Genomic DNA, 15,652 nt, shown 5'->3' with positions numbered 1-15,652 from the left:
GCAAGTTTCCTGAGGGAAATTACATCCCAATCGGGACAAACTTCTCAGTTGGTTCTGTGCTTTAAGAACAATTGACGTAGCTTTTCTCTTCACCCTATGAACGCTTGGAAAAATAGTCATAACATTGTGTTGAGTGAAAAACCCCATACGATCCCTTTAGAATATGTATGTAAACATAATTTTAAGCAAAGGAAAAATTCTAGGTCCAAGTCAATAAATATTCTTCTATGATGTCAGGTAAGGCAGTAAAAGAATGGACTCTGGAACCCAGCTGCAATATTACACAAAGTATTTAACTTCTCTGTGCCTCAGCTTCCTCACCTGTGTAATCGGAATGATAATGGTACCACTTCATAAGGTAGTTCTGATGATCGTGCACGATGATTTAGCTTAGAGCAATGCCTAGCACATAGTAGGGCTGTATGTGTTAGCTATTGTTATTATTATAATTTTTGGTGGGTTGAAGTTCTCTACAAACCAGATTCAAAGAGTAGGAGAGACCTGATTTATTGGAATTAGATTTGTTGAGATGACTGTAACAAAGTGAAAGGTCAGATAGAAAGGAAGGTCTGTGGCGGGGTGGCAGGGGGGTGTTTACAGTAAACACTGCATGAGTTATATACCCAACATCTTGGCTGCAGAAAAACTTGAACGTACTAAATATTTCTTCATAAATCAGCTTGTTTGGACCAGTTCTATTTTTATCAACATGTCTTATCTCTCTTATAAACAAATCATGTCCACCAAAGCTGGAAAATTAAAAAGCTAACAAGTATTCTAATTCAACAGATTTTTTTTTTAAACATGCAGAAAAGCTCGGTCTTTTATACTGACTTTTGGCCATATTGCTTTCGTTATCTTCTGAGATGAGGTGTATAAAAACATAGTTATTTTCTGGGGCTCACAATGGAATCTCAGAAATAGGGGATGCATTCTCAATTCTAAAAGAACTTTTCACCTGGGTATTAAGTCAAGCCTTACTGGAAAATGAAAATCATTATCAATAATTCTGATAATTATTTCCCTCTAAGATAACTGAAATTCTAAGGTATTTGCTTTGTAAAATAATTTGTTGACACTAAATTCGCAACTATAGAAATGATTTAATATCTAACATTACTCCTAGACAAAATTCAGCTGTTTGCTTAGGACATGATAGATTTTCCTCAAAGTAACATTGTTTCTTTTTTAAAATATATAAATGTACATAAAATGATCTTAAGTCATTCAAAAAGGTGTTTAGGAGCTGAGTGCCTTTAGAATGACAGAAAGGTGACTTTCTCCAAAAGGTATTAAATTCTGGGGAAAGTGTCTCCATCTCTTTAAAATCTTCATATATTTGCTGAGACAGCAAAGAGGTATTGATGGTTCTAGATGGCTTATGTTCCTTGAGGAAGGTTATAGTTGTGGAGATTGCAACAAACACTTGTGGTTCTTAGCCAAGAATCCTTAGACATGCTCTCATCTATGGGGCTGTGGAGATTTTCTACTGTCTTTTAGGTCCAGAGCCACTGGCAGAAGCACTTCTGGGGACTCCTAGTCATAGGACCACTGCCATCTCTACTGGCTGTGTTGGGGCCCAAGTGTTTCCCAAATAAGATGAAAATTCGAGCCAGGAGTCAGTAGCATTTCCTTCCTCCAAATAACATTTGATTGGAGTTACTTATAATTAACTTACTTGAAGTGATTAATGTAAAAATTTAGGAAAGTTGGCTTCCAGAAAACGCATAAGTGTCTGAGGATTCTGACAATTATCTTCTAATTCTCTTGGGAATACAAAGTGTGTGGGTAACCTAAATATTAGGAGACAGGAACCGTCTGACAATTGGAAGGCTGCAGTTGAAATGCATCCCTGTTAAAATCAGTGGGTCAAAAAAGCAACTGGAAATTATGTGTCCATAAGGGAATGTGGACGTTAGTATAAATAACAATGGCAGAGTGGATGTTCCAAGAGGATTTTAAAAAGCAGTCGGTTCAGAAGTTAGTTGTACCAGGCCTGGAAAGGACAATGATAATGGCAAAGTTTTAAAACTTTCTTTTGAAAGTTTGACAGTGAGCTGAGGGGATGGGAAGGAAGTGAGAAACTCTTTCCCCAAATCTCCAATAGGATATGCCCTTCCTAAATTCATTTTTATGTTTCATGTAAAAATTCTTTTAGTAAGATGAGTATTTCTTTAGTTAGATGATGTGGTTAAAGCAATTATTCCTCTTCAGACCTGCCAAAAATTCATACTAATAGTTAATAACATGCTGAATGAATATTTTAAAAACTGCATTTGAGAAAACTCAACTCATAACTTAAGAAAAATTTTCAGTAAGCAGTGGCAGGGAATCATCACAGACACTCACAGAAGAGAAGCAATAAAAATTGGTCTGTCACCTAGAAGGGTGGGATAGGGAGGGTGGGAGGGAGATGCAAGAGGGAGGAGATATGGGGATACATGTTTATGTATAGCTGATTCACTTTGTTATAAAGCAGAAACTAACACACCATTGTAAAGCAATTATACTCCAATAAAGATGTTAAAAAAAAAAAATCAGTCTGTTAAAATAAAACCAAGCAGGATCAGAGACAGTGTATAGTGTCATTAGATTCTTAGCTCATTAGATTATCTTGGCTAGCTCTATACTTAGATGAGCCATGCTGCTTGCTTTGGGGCCTCCAGGCAAACCTTATGTGGTAAGAGTTGAGGTCTGAATACATTTTCAGTACACCGCTTAGTGTAATTGCTTTTGACATTTGGCCATCCCCCAAATAATCTCTAGTACGTTTCATCAATGCCTTCATTTTCCTTTTGTAATACTTAATAACTTCTTTGGGTTGCTTTCTATTTAAGCAATTTCCCCACATCCAAGAGCAGGGAAATCCTTGAAAAAGGAAAGTTTAGCTCTCTTAAAGACTCAGACAATGTATCTTTGTAGGTCAAAGAAAATGTGAGGGGGGGTGGGGTAGGCATCATCATAACTCATTCCAAGCCAGCGTTTTCACTCATCGTTTCCTTTCCTATAAATAAAATTAAGTTTGGGGAAAAAGATTTAGAAAAATATTTGAACAAAAATTTTGTCCCAAGCCCTATACCTCCTCTTCCTCCCAGCCAGAGGCCACCCAGGGACTTGATTGATGTTCTCTATTGGAGAAGTCTGAAGGAATACACTTGGATAGCTTAAGTGTATCTGCTTTAGTAGGTAACATTTCCGGGCCACACAGAAATGCAACTAGTTTTCTGGGTGTGCCTCCAAGTGGACCAACTTGGAAAGTAATTAGCGGTGAGGCTTAGAGAATGCTACTTTGACTCCTCTGGGTCTTCTGCTCCTCTCTAACTAAAATAAGAGGTCAGATTAGATGTTCTCAAAGGTGATTCTAAATGAGGATCTTTCAAGTTTGACGCTACTGCCATTTTGGACTGGATGATTGTTTGTTGCGGTGGGCTGTCCTATGCATTGTAGGATGTTTAGCAGCATCCCTGGCCTTTACCCATGCCAGTAGCATCTTCCCTAGTCTTAACACCCAAAATTGTCTCCAGACTTTGCCAAATGTCCCCTGTGGATAGATTGTCAGATAAAAATACAGGATGCTAGTTAAATTTGAATATCAGATAAAGAATGAATAATTTTAAAATATGTTTGGGGCTTCCCTGGTGGCGCAGCAGTTAAGAATTCAGCCTACCAATGCAGGGGACACGGGTTCGAGCCCTGGTCCGGGAAGATCCCACACGCCGTGGAGCAACTAAGCCTGTGCACCACAACTACTGAGCCTGTGTGCCACAACTACTGAAGCCCGTGTGCCTAGAGCCCGTGCTCCACAACAAGGGAAGCCACTACAGTGAGAAACCCATGCACCACAAGGAAGTGTAGCCCCTGCTCGCCGCAACTACAGAAAGCCCGCGTGCAGCAGCAAAGACCCAACGCAAAGATAAAATAAATAAATAAATAAATTTAAAAACAAAAAAAAGAAAAAACATGAGAGCATGCATTTAAAAAAATATATGTTTGTCTGAAATGTTGAATGGGACATATTTATATTTAAAACTTATTTTGATCATGTTGAAGAATATGTTCTGACCTGGTAAATATCAGAATGTTCAAGCCATTGGTCCCTGGAATCAGACCTGGATTCAAACCCATCTCTTCTCAGCTTTGTGTCTAGGGCAATCTGTTTAAATTCTCTAAGCACCAGTTCATACCTACCGTTTAAAGTTGTTGTGGGGATTAATTAAATTATTTTACGTGAAGCGCTTATTTGAAAAAAACTTTTTTTTGTTCTTTATCTAAAATTCAAATTTAACTAAGCATTCAGTATTTTCATTTGCTGAGTCTGACAACCGTATCTGGGGAGCAAAATCACTTCCCCCCTCCTCTCATTGAAAATCTCTGTTCTAGTAAAAAATTTAATGAAGATATGGTTCTATTCTCCCTGAAGTTTTCTGGATTAATTATAGGGATAGGCCGACATCCGTTAGATTAGATTTTTGGAAATGTCCCTATTTAGTTAATTTTGCGTTCATAGAAATACCTTTTCTAAAAAAGAATATTTTTCAACATTGTTAAGATAGGGATGTCAGACAGTGACCATTCCTTTTGATCACTGTTGATTTTCCTCCGGGAAGACTAAGTGTATGCCGAGGGCATTGTCAAAATGGGGGTGGAGGGTGGAGAGAGAGAGAGGGAGGGGAGAGAGGGAGGGAAGGAGGAGAGAACATGAATATGAGAGAGAGAGAGAAAGATTTTGTTTGAATTAGATATTTTTTAAAAGTACCAGTGTAGAAGTAGACGCCATGTGAGAAGTTATAACTTTGTTAAACTTATTTTGAATTCCATACGGGAGTAAGGTAAAGGATAATCTTGTCAGTGCTGAGGGCATGTGGAGTTTTTAACCCTGTCCTGCTTTGGGGACATTTCCCCCTACATCAGCCATAACCGGAAGTGGAGGCATTGCCCCCAGAACCTGACTCCTTCTCTTTTCTACTCCAAGCTCTTGAGGAGTTGTATGGAGAGAGCAGGGTACTGTAATGAAGTGTGCGTGTGGGGAAAGGGATGATCAAATGAAACAGAGGTTTAAGTACATGTCTTTGTATTGTGCCAAACTTGAGACACTGCTTTTTCAACTTGAGCCCAACTCATTTCACCAATTTAGGATTCTGGCAATTTTTTTCATCGGGATTTCCCATCTTCATGAAAGCAGGGGGAGTTGAAGATGCAGCATAAAAATGAGGGAAGTTGGAACTGTTGAGCCATGGCAGTGTTAACTGTAAGCCCGAGTGCTTGTTGGTACTGAAGAGTGAAGTGTATTTTGTCACTGTTATCGATAGAGATTTTTTTCAGTGCTTACAATAGGCATGGGATCAAACATGGAAGGACATGCTGAACAGCATAAAATTGCTCCTGTCTTTTACAAACTTCCAAGTCATTTAGGAAAAGAACACATGCAGACAGAGAAAAGGTAGAAAAAGAAAACAAAATGTATGCTAAATGCCAAAAGATTGTTCATACGTTTGGTGTTGTACGAGTTGAGAAGAGGAGATTCCACTTTATTCTCATACAGGGCGGCTCACCCTCAGCAGTACTGACATTTTGGGCTGTAGAAGTCTTTGTCATGGGGGCTGACCGATGCATTATAGGATGTTTAGTAGCATCCCTGGCCCTTACTCATAGAAGCCCATTGTGATCATCAAAAATGTCCCCAGACATTGCCAAATGGCCCCTGGGGAGGAAAAATTGCCCTGGCTGGGAACCATTGGTCTAGTAGCGTGTGGGAAAGCTTTCTAAAAGAGAGAGCGTTTGAGCTGGGCTGGGAGGATGGGTAAGGTTTTGAAAGAAAAAGGTAGTGACGAAGGAGAGCATTTCAGGTGAGGGAGATGGCGTGAATAAAGATGCCAAGGTGGAAAATCAAGAGTCAGTTTGGAGTATAGTAGGCAGATGAGTCCTTGTCCCTGTGGGAAATAGAACATATTTTTTTATTTTAATGCTTAATTTATAGCTCTGGTTCCCTTTTTTGTCATCTGTTTTGTTTTTTGTTGTTTTTTAAAATTTTATTTACTTTTGGCTGTGTTGGGTCTTCGCTTCTGTGCGAGGGCTTTCTCTAGTTGCAGCAAGCGGGGGCCACTCTTCATCGCGGTGCGCGGGCATCTCACTATCGCGGCCTCTCCTGTTGCGGAGCACAGGCTCCAGACGCGCAGGATCAGTAGTTGTGGCTCATGGGCCTAGCTGCTCCGCAGCATGTGGGATCTTCCCAGACCAGGGCTCGAACCCGTGTCCGCTGAATTAGCAGGCAGATTCTCAACCACTGCGCCACCAGGGAAGCCCTAGAACATATTTTAAGAATAAAACATATTTAGTGATTCTGCCTATGCCCAGTGCACCTGAAACTGTCTTGACCTTAGTAGCTGTTCAGTAATTAATAGGTGATTTGATGTGAAAAGTAATCTGTATCAAGATAAAAAAAGTCTTGAGTGAAAGTCTAAAAGATTTAAACTTTTTTTTTTTTCTGGTGGACAATGGACAGCCCTTGAATGTTCTTTGAGCAGGAATGACATAATCTTGAGAAAGTCAAGCTGTTCTGGAGTCAGCTGTCTCATTGGCGAGATAAAGGAGTTGGAATTGAGTGTAGTAATAGCAACCAGCTTTAAAAAAACCTTTCTGCTTCAAATTTATGAAACACCTTTGCCTACGTTTTCTAATTTGGTTGCCTCCCAAAATCCAATATTAACTACAGAAAATTTTTCTTCTCTAGTTATTTTTCTTCCCAACTAACACTGGTGCTCAGACATGGCAGTGGAAATGGGCTTTGAATACATTTCATGCTAAGAAAAAAACTCCCACAGTTTTATTTTCTTCACCCCTCCAGATGTGATGTCATTAGCGGGCCCGGGCGGCTGGTTCACCTCATAGGCAAGGTTAAGTTGAGCAGTGCTCTGTCCTTGGCAGGGAGGAGCGGGGACCTGGGCTCCTTTCTGCGTCTGGGATCAGGGTTGAAGGCGTTTCCTTGTGCCCCCTCAGATGAATAAGTGGCACTGTACAAGCCTTAAAAGAGCTGTCTGTCATATGAATTTGGCATTTACCCTCCACAATCTCTTGAAAGTCTGTTTGTGGTGCCACAGGGTGAGTCGTTGACCACTCGGTTCTTTCCATTCCCAAAGAGGCCAGACAGTTTTCTCTCTAATGTTCCCACACCCCAGGTGCTCTTTTTATTTACCGCAGGATCTGATCTTGTCCTGTGGAGAAACTGCATCATTTACTGTCATGAGGTAATACACAGCTCGGCTTTCTCTGTCCCCAACCCCCCAAACAAACTTCTCTTGTTCCTTGGGTTTCTCAACGTCTGACTGATGTTAGGACAAAGATGAGAATAAATTAGTTGAACCAACAAAAATGGGATTTGGGTAATTAGGAGAAAACACAGCTATGGCTAAAAATGGTTTCTATTAATTCCAAACATTGACAAGCAAAAGAGTATCAATGTGTTCGAGATCTGGTCATCAGGAAATCAGGCTTATGGTAGAGATGTTTCTCATGAGAAGAAAAAACATTAGGCTTCATGGAATTCAATTAAATTTCTTGAGTTGAGTCTGTCATTTCAGTCGGGAGCCTTCCATACAGTTGTTCGTTGCTATTACTATTCGTGGTAGGCAGAACGGCCCTCCCAGAGATGTCTACACCTTAAGCCCTGGCTCCCGTGAATATGTTATGTTATAAGGCAAAAGAGACTTTGCAGATGTAATTAAGGTTATGGACCTTAAGTAGGAGAGATTATCTTGGATCATTCAGGTGGACATAACCTAATCCCGTGCATCTTTAAAAGCAGAGAATTTTTTTTCCAACTGGAGGCAAGAGATGCAGCAAAAGAAGTCAGAGAAAGTCCAAGTGTGAGAAGGATTCAGTGCGCTGCTACTGGTACTGAGATATAGGGAGCCATGTGCAAGAATCAAAGAGGGGCCTCTAGGTGGTAAGGCCTCCCAGTGGACACGCAGCGAAGAAACAGGGACCCCAGTCCTACCACTTCAAGAAACTGGATTCTGCCAGCAACCTGAATAAGTTTGGAAGTGGATCCTTTCCGAGAACTTCCAGTAAGGAGTACAGCCATGCCGAAACCTCGATTTTATTCTTGTGAGACTCTAAACAGAAGACCCATCTGAACTACACTGTACCCAGATTTCTGACCCAAAAGCTGTGAGCTAATAAATGAATGTTGTTTTGAGCCATTAAATTTTATGTTAAGTCTGTCATGGCAGCAATAGAAATTAAATACATGTTTTTGGTCATTGTTTCTGTCTTCCTTACTTCATTACATTGTCACAATTTACTATGGATTTGCATCACATATGACATGGCACCAATTATCAGGCTCCAACACTAGATGGTAAGCTTTTGACGGCACGGATTTTTTTCTCTCTTTTTAAAATTTCACCTGTCTGTCCCTAGCACCTCAAACAGTGTCTAGTACACATGCTATGTGCTCAAAAGATATTTCTTGAATGCCTGAATAGGGCAACAAAAGAATTTTCAATATTATCCCTTCCCTGGTGGAGTTTAAAAATCCAGTTAAGGCATCAAAATCTCAAAGTAAAAAAAGAACCCAAAAAACAGGACAATAAAATTTAAGTACAAAATGAGAGATATAGACAATATATACTCTAGACTTCTAGTGGAATAGACGTTGCAGTGCCTTGAGGTGGAGAAAGATTTCATGGAGGAGTTAGGCCTTCAAGTAAGAAGAGAACTTCAGGAAGCAAAGCAGAAGGAGAAGGACAGGAGAAAAAGAGACAGCCCCCAAACTCTACATAAAGTAATTCCAGATGACCAGGTGGTGTGTGAGCTAGTCTTGGTCTAAGCATGGTGGGAAGACATGCTGCACGTGCCTTGCTGGAAATTACTGTGCATGTTTTATAGTACAATACACCTACCATTCAGGACCGGAATTTCAGTCATCGACATTCTTTGTCAGTCCTTTCATTCTTCTATTGGTGCCTTTCTCTCATAATATGACAGTTTCATATTGAATGGTGTCATCTTACTTTTAAAAAATAAATTTTAATGCAAAAGTAATACATGTTCAGTCTAGACTACTTGGAAAAAAATAAGCATAAAGAAAAAAATCATATACATTTTCACCACTGATAAACAACTGCTGAACAGTTTGATGTATTTTATAAATTCTGTTCTTTTGAATAATTTACCTACTATATTCACAAAATTAGCATTATACTGAAGATATGGTTTAGAGCTAATTCTTGTTTTATGAATTAATAAATAAACCATATCTTATCAATAAACCAGTCATAATTTATTTAATAATTTCCACACTATTGGTCATCTAAATTGTCCCTAATGTTTTGGGATTTGGAATCTAATACTATTATTAAAATATTGACAAAAATCTTTGTCAATCAATTTCTGGTTGCATCTCTAATTATATCTTAAGGATAACATCCCAGAAGTTGGGATTATTGGATCCAAATGAATGACTATTTTGAAGGCTCCTTATACAATTTGTCAAATTACTTTGCAGAAAGAAAAGGAGGAGTTTGTTGTATGTACTGCCTCATATCAATTTACATTTTCATGAGTTATGTGTAAGAGTGCTCATCTCACCATATCCTCACCAACATTTAGTTTTCTAACTCTATCTCTGTTAATGGCATTTCCTTGTTGTTCTGTTGTAAATTTCACTAGTTTTCTAAACGTACTTTTGTATCTGTATGAAGTTAAATATATTTTCATGTTAGAGGAGAAGTTCATTTATCCTCTTTGTGAATCACCTATTGATGCCCTTTGCCTACATTTTTTAAAAAATTAATTAATTTATTTATATTTGGCTGCGTTGGGTCTTTTTTGCTGCACGCGGGCTTTCTCTAGTTGCAGCGAGAGGGGGCTACTCTTCATTGGGGCGTGCAGGCTTCTCATTGCTGCGGCTTCTCTTGTTGCGGAGCATGGGCTCTAGGCAAGTGAGTTTCAGTAGTTGTGGCATGCAGGCTCAGTAGTTGTGGCACACTGGCTTAGTTGCTCCACGGCATGTGGGATCTTCCCGGACCAGGGCTCGAACCCGTGTCCCCTGCATTGGCAGGCGGATTCTTTTTTTTTTTTTTAAACATCTTTATTGGAGTATAATTGCTTTACAGTGGTGTGTTAATTTCTGCTTTATAACAAAGTGAATCAGTTATACATATACATATGTCCCCATATCTCTTCCCTCTTGTGTCTCCCTCCCTCCCACCCTCCCTATTCCACCCCTCTAGGTGGTCACAAAGCCCCGAGCTGATCTCCCTGTGCTATGTGGCTGCTTCCCACTAGCTATATATTTTACGTTTGGTAGTGTATATATGTCCATGCCACTCTCTCACTTTGTCCCAGCTTACCCTTCCCCCTCCCCATATCCTCAAGTCCATTCTATAGTAGGTCTGTGTCTTTATTCCCATCTTGTCCCTAGGTTCTTCATGACCATTTTTTTTTTTTTTTAGATTCCACATATATGTGTTAGCATACGGTATTTGTTTTTCTCTTTCTGACTTACTTCACTCTGTATGACTGACTCTAGGTCCATCCACCTCACTACAAATAACTCAATTTCGTTTCTTTTTATGGCTGAGTAATATTCCATTGTATATACGTGCCACGTCTTCTTTATCCATTCATCTGTTGATGGACACTTAGGTTGCTTCCATGTCCTGGCTATTGTAAATAGAGCTGCGATGAACATTTTGGTACATAACTCTTTTTTTTTTTTTTTAACATATTTATTGGAGTATAATTGCTTTACAGTGGTGTGTTAGTTTCTGCTTTATAACAAAGTGAATCAGTTATACATATACATATGTTCCCATATCTCTTCCCTCTTGCATCTCCCTCCCTCCCATCCTCCCTATCCCACCCCTCTAGGTGGTCACAAAGCACCGAGCTGATCTCCCTGTGCTATGTGGTTGCTTCCCACTAGCTATCTATTTTACGTTTGGTAGTGTATATATGTCCATGCCACTCTCTCTCTTTGTCACATCTTACCCTTCCCCCTCCCCATATCCTCAAGTCCATTCTCTAGTAGGTCTGTGTCTTTATTCCCATCTTGCCACTAGGTTCTTCATGACCTTTTTTTTTTTCCCCTTAGATTCCATATATATATGTTAGCATACTGTATTTGTTTTTCTCTTTCTGACTTATTTCACTCTGTATGACAGACTCTAACTCCATCCACCTCACTACAAATAACTCCATTTTGTTTCTTTTTATGGCTGAGTAATATTCCATTGTATATATGTGCCACATCTTCTTTATCCATTCATCCGATGTTGGACACTTAGGTTGCTTCCATGTCCTGGCTATTATAAATAGAGCTGCAATGAACATTGTGGTACATGACTCTTTTTGAATTATGGTTTTCTCAGGGTATATGTCCAGTATTGGGATTGCTGGGTTGTATGGTAGTTCTATTTTTAGTTTTTTAAGGAACCTCCATACTATTCTCCATAGTGGCTGTATCAATTTACATTCCCACCAACAGTGCAAGAGGGTTCCCTTTTCTCCACACCCTCTCCAGCATTTATTGTTTGTAGAGTTTTTGATGATGGCCATTCTGACCCGTGTGAGGTGATACCTCATTGTAGTTTTGATTTGCATTTCTCTAATGATTAATGATGTTGAGCATTCTTTCATGTGTTTTTTGGCAATCTGTATATCTTCTTTGGAGAAATGTCTATTTAGGTCTTCTGCCCATTTTTGGATTGGGTTGTTTGTTTTTTTGATATTGAGCTGCATGAGCTGCTTGTAAATTTTGGAGATTAATCCTTTGTCAGTTGCTTCATTTGCAAATATTTTCTCCCATACTGAGAGTTGTCTTTTCGTCCTGTTTAAGGTTTCCTTTGCTGTGCAAAAGCTTTTACGTTTCATTAGGTCCCATTTGTTTATTTTTGTTTTTATTTCCATTATTCTAGGAGGTGGGTCAAAAGGGATCTTGCTGTGATTTATGTCATAGAGTGTTCTGCCTATGTTTTCCTCTAAGAGTTTTATAGTGTCTAGCCTTACATTTAGGCCTTTAATCCATTTTGAGTTTATTTTTCTGTATGGTGTTAGGGAGTGTTCTAATTTCATTCTTTTACATGTAGCTGTCCAGTTTTCCCAGCACCACTTATTGAAGAGGCTGTCTTTTCTCCACTGTATATTCCTGCCTCCTTTATCAAAGATAAGGTGACCATATGTGCGTGGGTTTATCTCTGGGCTTTCTATCCTGTTCCATTGATCTATATTTCTGTTTTTGTGCCAGTACCATACTGTCTTGATTACTATAGCTTTGTAGTATAGTATGAAGTCAGGGAGCCTGATTCCTCCATCTCCGTTTTTCTTTCTCAAGATTGCTTTGGCTATTCGGGGTCTTTTGTGTCCATACAAATTGTGAAATTTTTTGTTCTAGTTCTGTGAAAAGTGCCAGTGGTAGTTTGATAAGGATTGCATTGAATCTGTAGATTGCTTTGGGTAGTATAGTCATTTTCACAATTTTGATTCTTCCAATCCAAGAACATGGTATATCTCTCCATCTATTTGTATCATCTTTAATTTCTTTCATCAGTGTCTTATAGTTTTCTGCATACAGGTCTTTTGTCTCCTTAGGTAGGTTTATTCCTAGATATTTTATTCTTTTTGATGCAATGGTAAATGGGAGTGTTTCCTTAATTTCTCTTTCAGATTTTTCATCATTAGTATATAGGAATGCAAGAGATTTCTGTGCATTAATTTTGTATCCTGCTACTTTACCAAATTCATTGATTAGCTCTAGTAGTTTTCTGGTAGCATCTTTAGGATTCTCTATGTATAGTATCATGTCATCTGCAAACAGTGACAGCTTTACTTCTTCTTTTCCGATTTGGATTCCTTTTATTTCTTTTTCTTCTTTGATTGCTGTGGCTAACACTTCCAAAACTATGTTGAATAATAGTGGTGAGAGTGGGCAACCTTGTCTTGTTCCTGATCTTAGTGGAAATGGTTTCAGTTTTTCACCATTGAGGACGATGTTTGCTGTGGGTTTGTCATATATGGCCTTTATTATGTTGAGGAAAGTCCCCTCTATGCCTGCTTTCTGGAGGATTTTTATGATAAATGGGTGTTGAATTTTGTCGAAAGCTTTCTCTGCATCTATTGAGATGATCATATGGTTTTTCTCCTTCAATTTGTTAATATGGTGTATCACATTGATTGATTTGTGTATATTGAAGAATCCTTGCATTCCTGGCATAAACCCCACTTGATCATGGTGTATGATCCTTTTAATGTGCTGTTGGATTCTGTTTGCTAGTATCTTGTTGAGGATTTTTGCATCTATGTTCATCAGTGATATTGGCCTGTAGTTTTCTTTCTTTGTGACATCTTTGTCTGGTTTTGGTATCAGGGTGATGGTGGCCTCGTAGAATGAGTTTGGGAGTGTTCCTCCCTCTGCTATATTTTGGAAGAGTTTGAGAAGGATAGGTGTTAGCTCTTCTCTAAATGTTTGATAGAATTCGCCTGTGAAGCCATCTGGTCCTGGGCTTTTGTTTGTTGGAAGTTTTTAAATCATAGTTTCAATTTCAGTGCTTGTGATTGGTCTGTTCATATTTTCTATTTCTTCCTGGTTCAGTCTCAAAAGGTTGCACATTTCTAAGAATTTGTCCATTTCTTCCAGGTTGTCCATTTTATTGGCATATAGTTGCTTGTAGTAATCTCTCATGATCCTTTGTATTTCAGCAGGCAGATTTGTAACCACTGCACCACCAGGGAAGTGCCTGCATCCTTTTTTATATACTAGTGTTTTTGATTTATAAGAGCTCTTTATATATTATCATTAGTTATTGATATTGTGATTATCATACTAATAATCGGTATGTTAATGGCATATATTTATACATAGTACTTGCAAATAATGTTCCCATTTTATAGTTTGCTTTTGAATTTTGTTTATGTTTATGCAGCATCAAGATTTCAAAGTAATACCCCAATGTAAACAAGGCAAGTCAATGGCTTTAAAAAAAAATTGTCCTCAAACGTGTTTTCCTCTCTCTCCCTGCCATCCAACTCTATCCCTGCTGCCCCAACATGGAACAGAAAGTCTACTAACGTTGGGACTTATATTACTTCCAATGTGGTGTAAATTGATTACATTACTTATATCAACTAATTCTTGAATTCAAGAGGTGTTCTATAAATGCTTTATGATTGTTTAATAATCCCACCAATGAATTCTCTTTTAGAATAATTAGATATAACAACTTAGCACTCAGAATTATGTGCATTTTTACCTGGAATAATAGGTCTTAACTGGTTATCATATTGCTCTGAGTGAAATCGCAGACTCCATTGATTATTTTGAATGAGTCGTAAATGCTCATAACCTGAGTGTTTGAGTTAGATATAAGGCAGGAGTTGATATAGCCACTCACTCTAAGGAGTGGCTTTGGGACTGTCTTGGAATTTTTGCCACAGCAGTCAAATAAGCATTATTATTTCTTACACTGTTGTATTCTTGGTGAGATTTGATCAGCCTTGTCTTTAGCCAGGCTACTTAGGCATCATTTTTAAAAGGATTCATTTGCTATCTAATTCATTCAAAGAATGAATCATGTTTCACTTTAAAAGAATTGAGAGCAGAAATGACAAACCCATATTCTGTGACCAGGAACTCTGATCTATTAGTAGAGGTGGTTTGGGTGAAGTGTTGAGAATTCTAGGAATGTATTCAGGCTCAACAGCCAAAAAATGCCACAACCAATTAATGATCTGGGAGGAAAGTGTGACAAAACTCATGCTGTGTATTTACCAGCTGAGGTTAAAGGAAATGTAATTACTAATTTGAAAGTTGAAATACAAACTGATTTTCTAATTTATTTAGTTTCTGGCATGCTGTCTTTGAAGTAAAATTACAAAGACATTTTTTCCTCATTTGTTTTAGAAGGTGTTACTCTATTTGTAGAGAACAGCTCTCTGTGGAAAGAGCTTGATATTACAACTATTTTAATTTTTTTCTATTTGAAAAGTGTTGAAGAATCCTGAGAAAATTCCCTTTCTTCCATATTGACACCTGGTTTGATTTCCTCAAGAGCTCAGTCTTCAAAGAATTGGAAAAGAGGCCTGATTTGCATCTGTGACAATATCTGGGTCTGTGTAGGTTTTAAAATGAATTTTTTTTCAAGATGAAGATTTAGTCCAGGTAACCTCACCTGGATGTTTAGCTGAGGGCACACCCAAAAGATACTGAGTCGTAGTTGTAAAATAAAGATCTTTTCAGAGCTTCCTTGATCAAAGCCCCATATACCTGTAAAGCAGAAATAACTCCAGCTCCTTTTAGGCCTCATCATTAGCTTTCAAAATTTACTATTCTCTATTCCCTAGACAACTAGCCTTCATCTTTTATTCTGTCCTATGAGTATTTAAAATAACGTCAGCTTGATAAAGCAAATCTCAAGTCTACAAACCCAGTGGTGGAAAGCACTGCCTGTCCTATTCACATGATGGGTGGAACCCCAGGCCCGCCCTCCACCCTGCCCCACTAGTTTCCCTCAATTGACAGTGACCTTATCCAAAGTTCTTAGATTTGAAAAACCAGTTCTTAGCTCTAGCTAACAGTTCTAGCTCTGGTTTTCATTGAAAATGCTTCCTGCCAATTAAAAACAAAGGAAGAAGATAATTGCAAATGATTTTCAGG

General features: G+C 38.5%; 1 protein-coding gene across 3 annotated transcripts in view; it reads left to right on the top strand.

Moving 5' to 3' along the window:
• The window catches only part of FILIP1 (filamin A interacting protein 1), a 191,532-nt gene that overhangs the window by 42,922 nt on the left and 132,958 nt on the right, over nt 1-15,652 (top strand). The window lies entirely within an intron of this gene.

Source organism: Eubalaena glacialis, chromosome 12, assembly GCF_028564815.1.
Source record: "Eubalaena glacialis isolate mEubGla1 chromosome 12, mEubGla1.1.hap2.+ XY, whole genome shotgun sequence".
NCBI classification, from domain to species: Eukaryota; Metazoa; Chordata; class Mammalia; order Artiodactyla; family Balaenidae; genus Eubalaena; species Eubalaena glacialis.
This window is presented reverse-complemented; position numbering and strand designations above follow the sequence as displayed.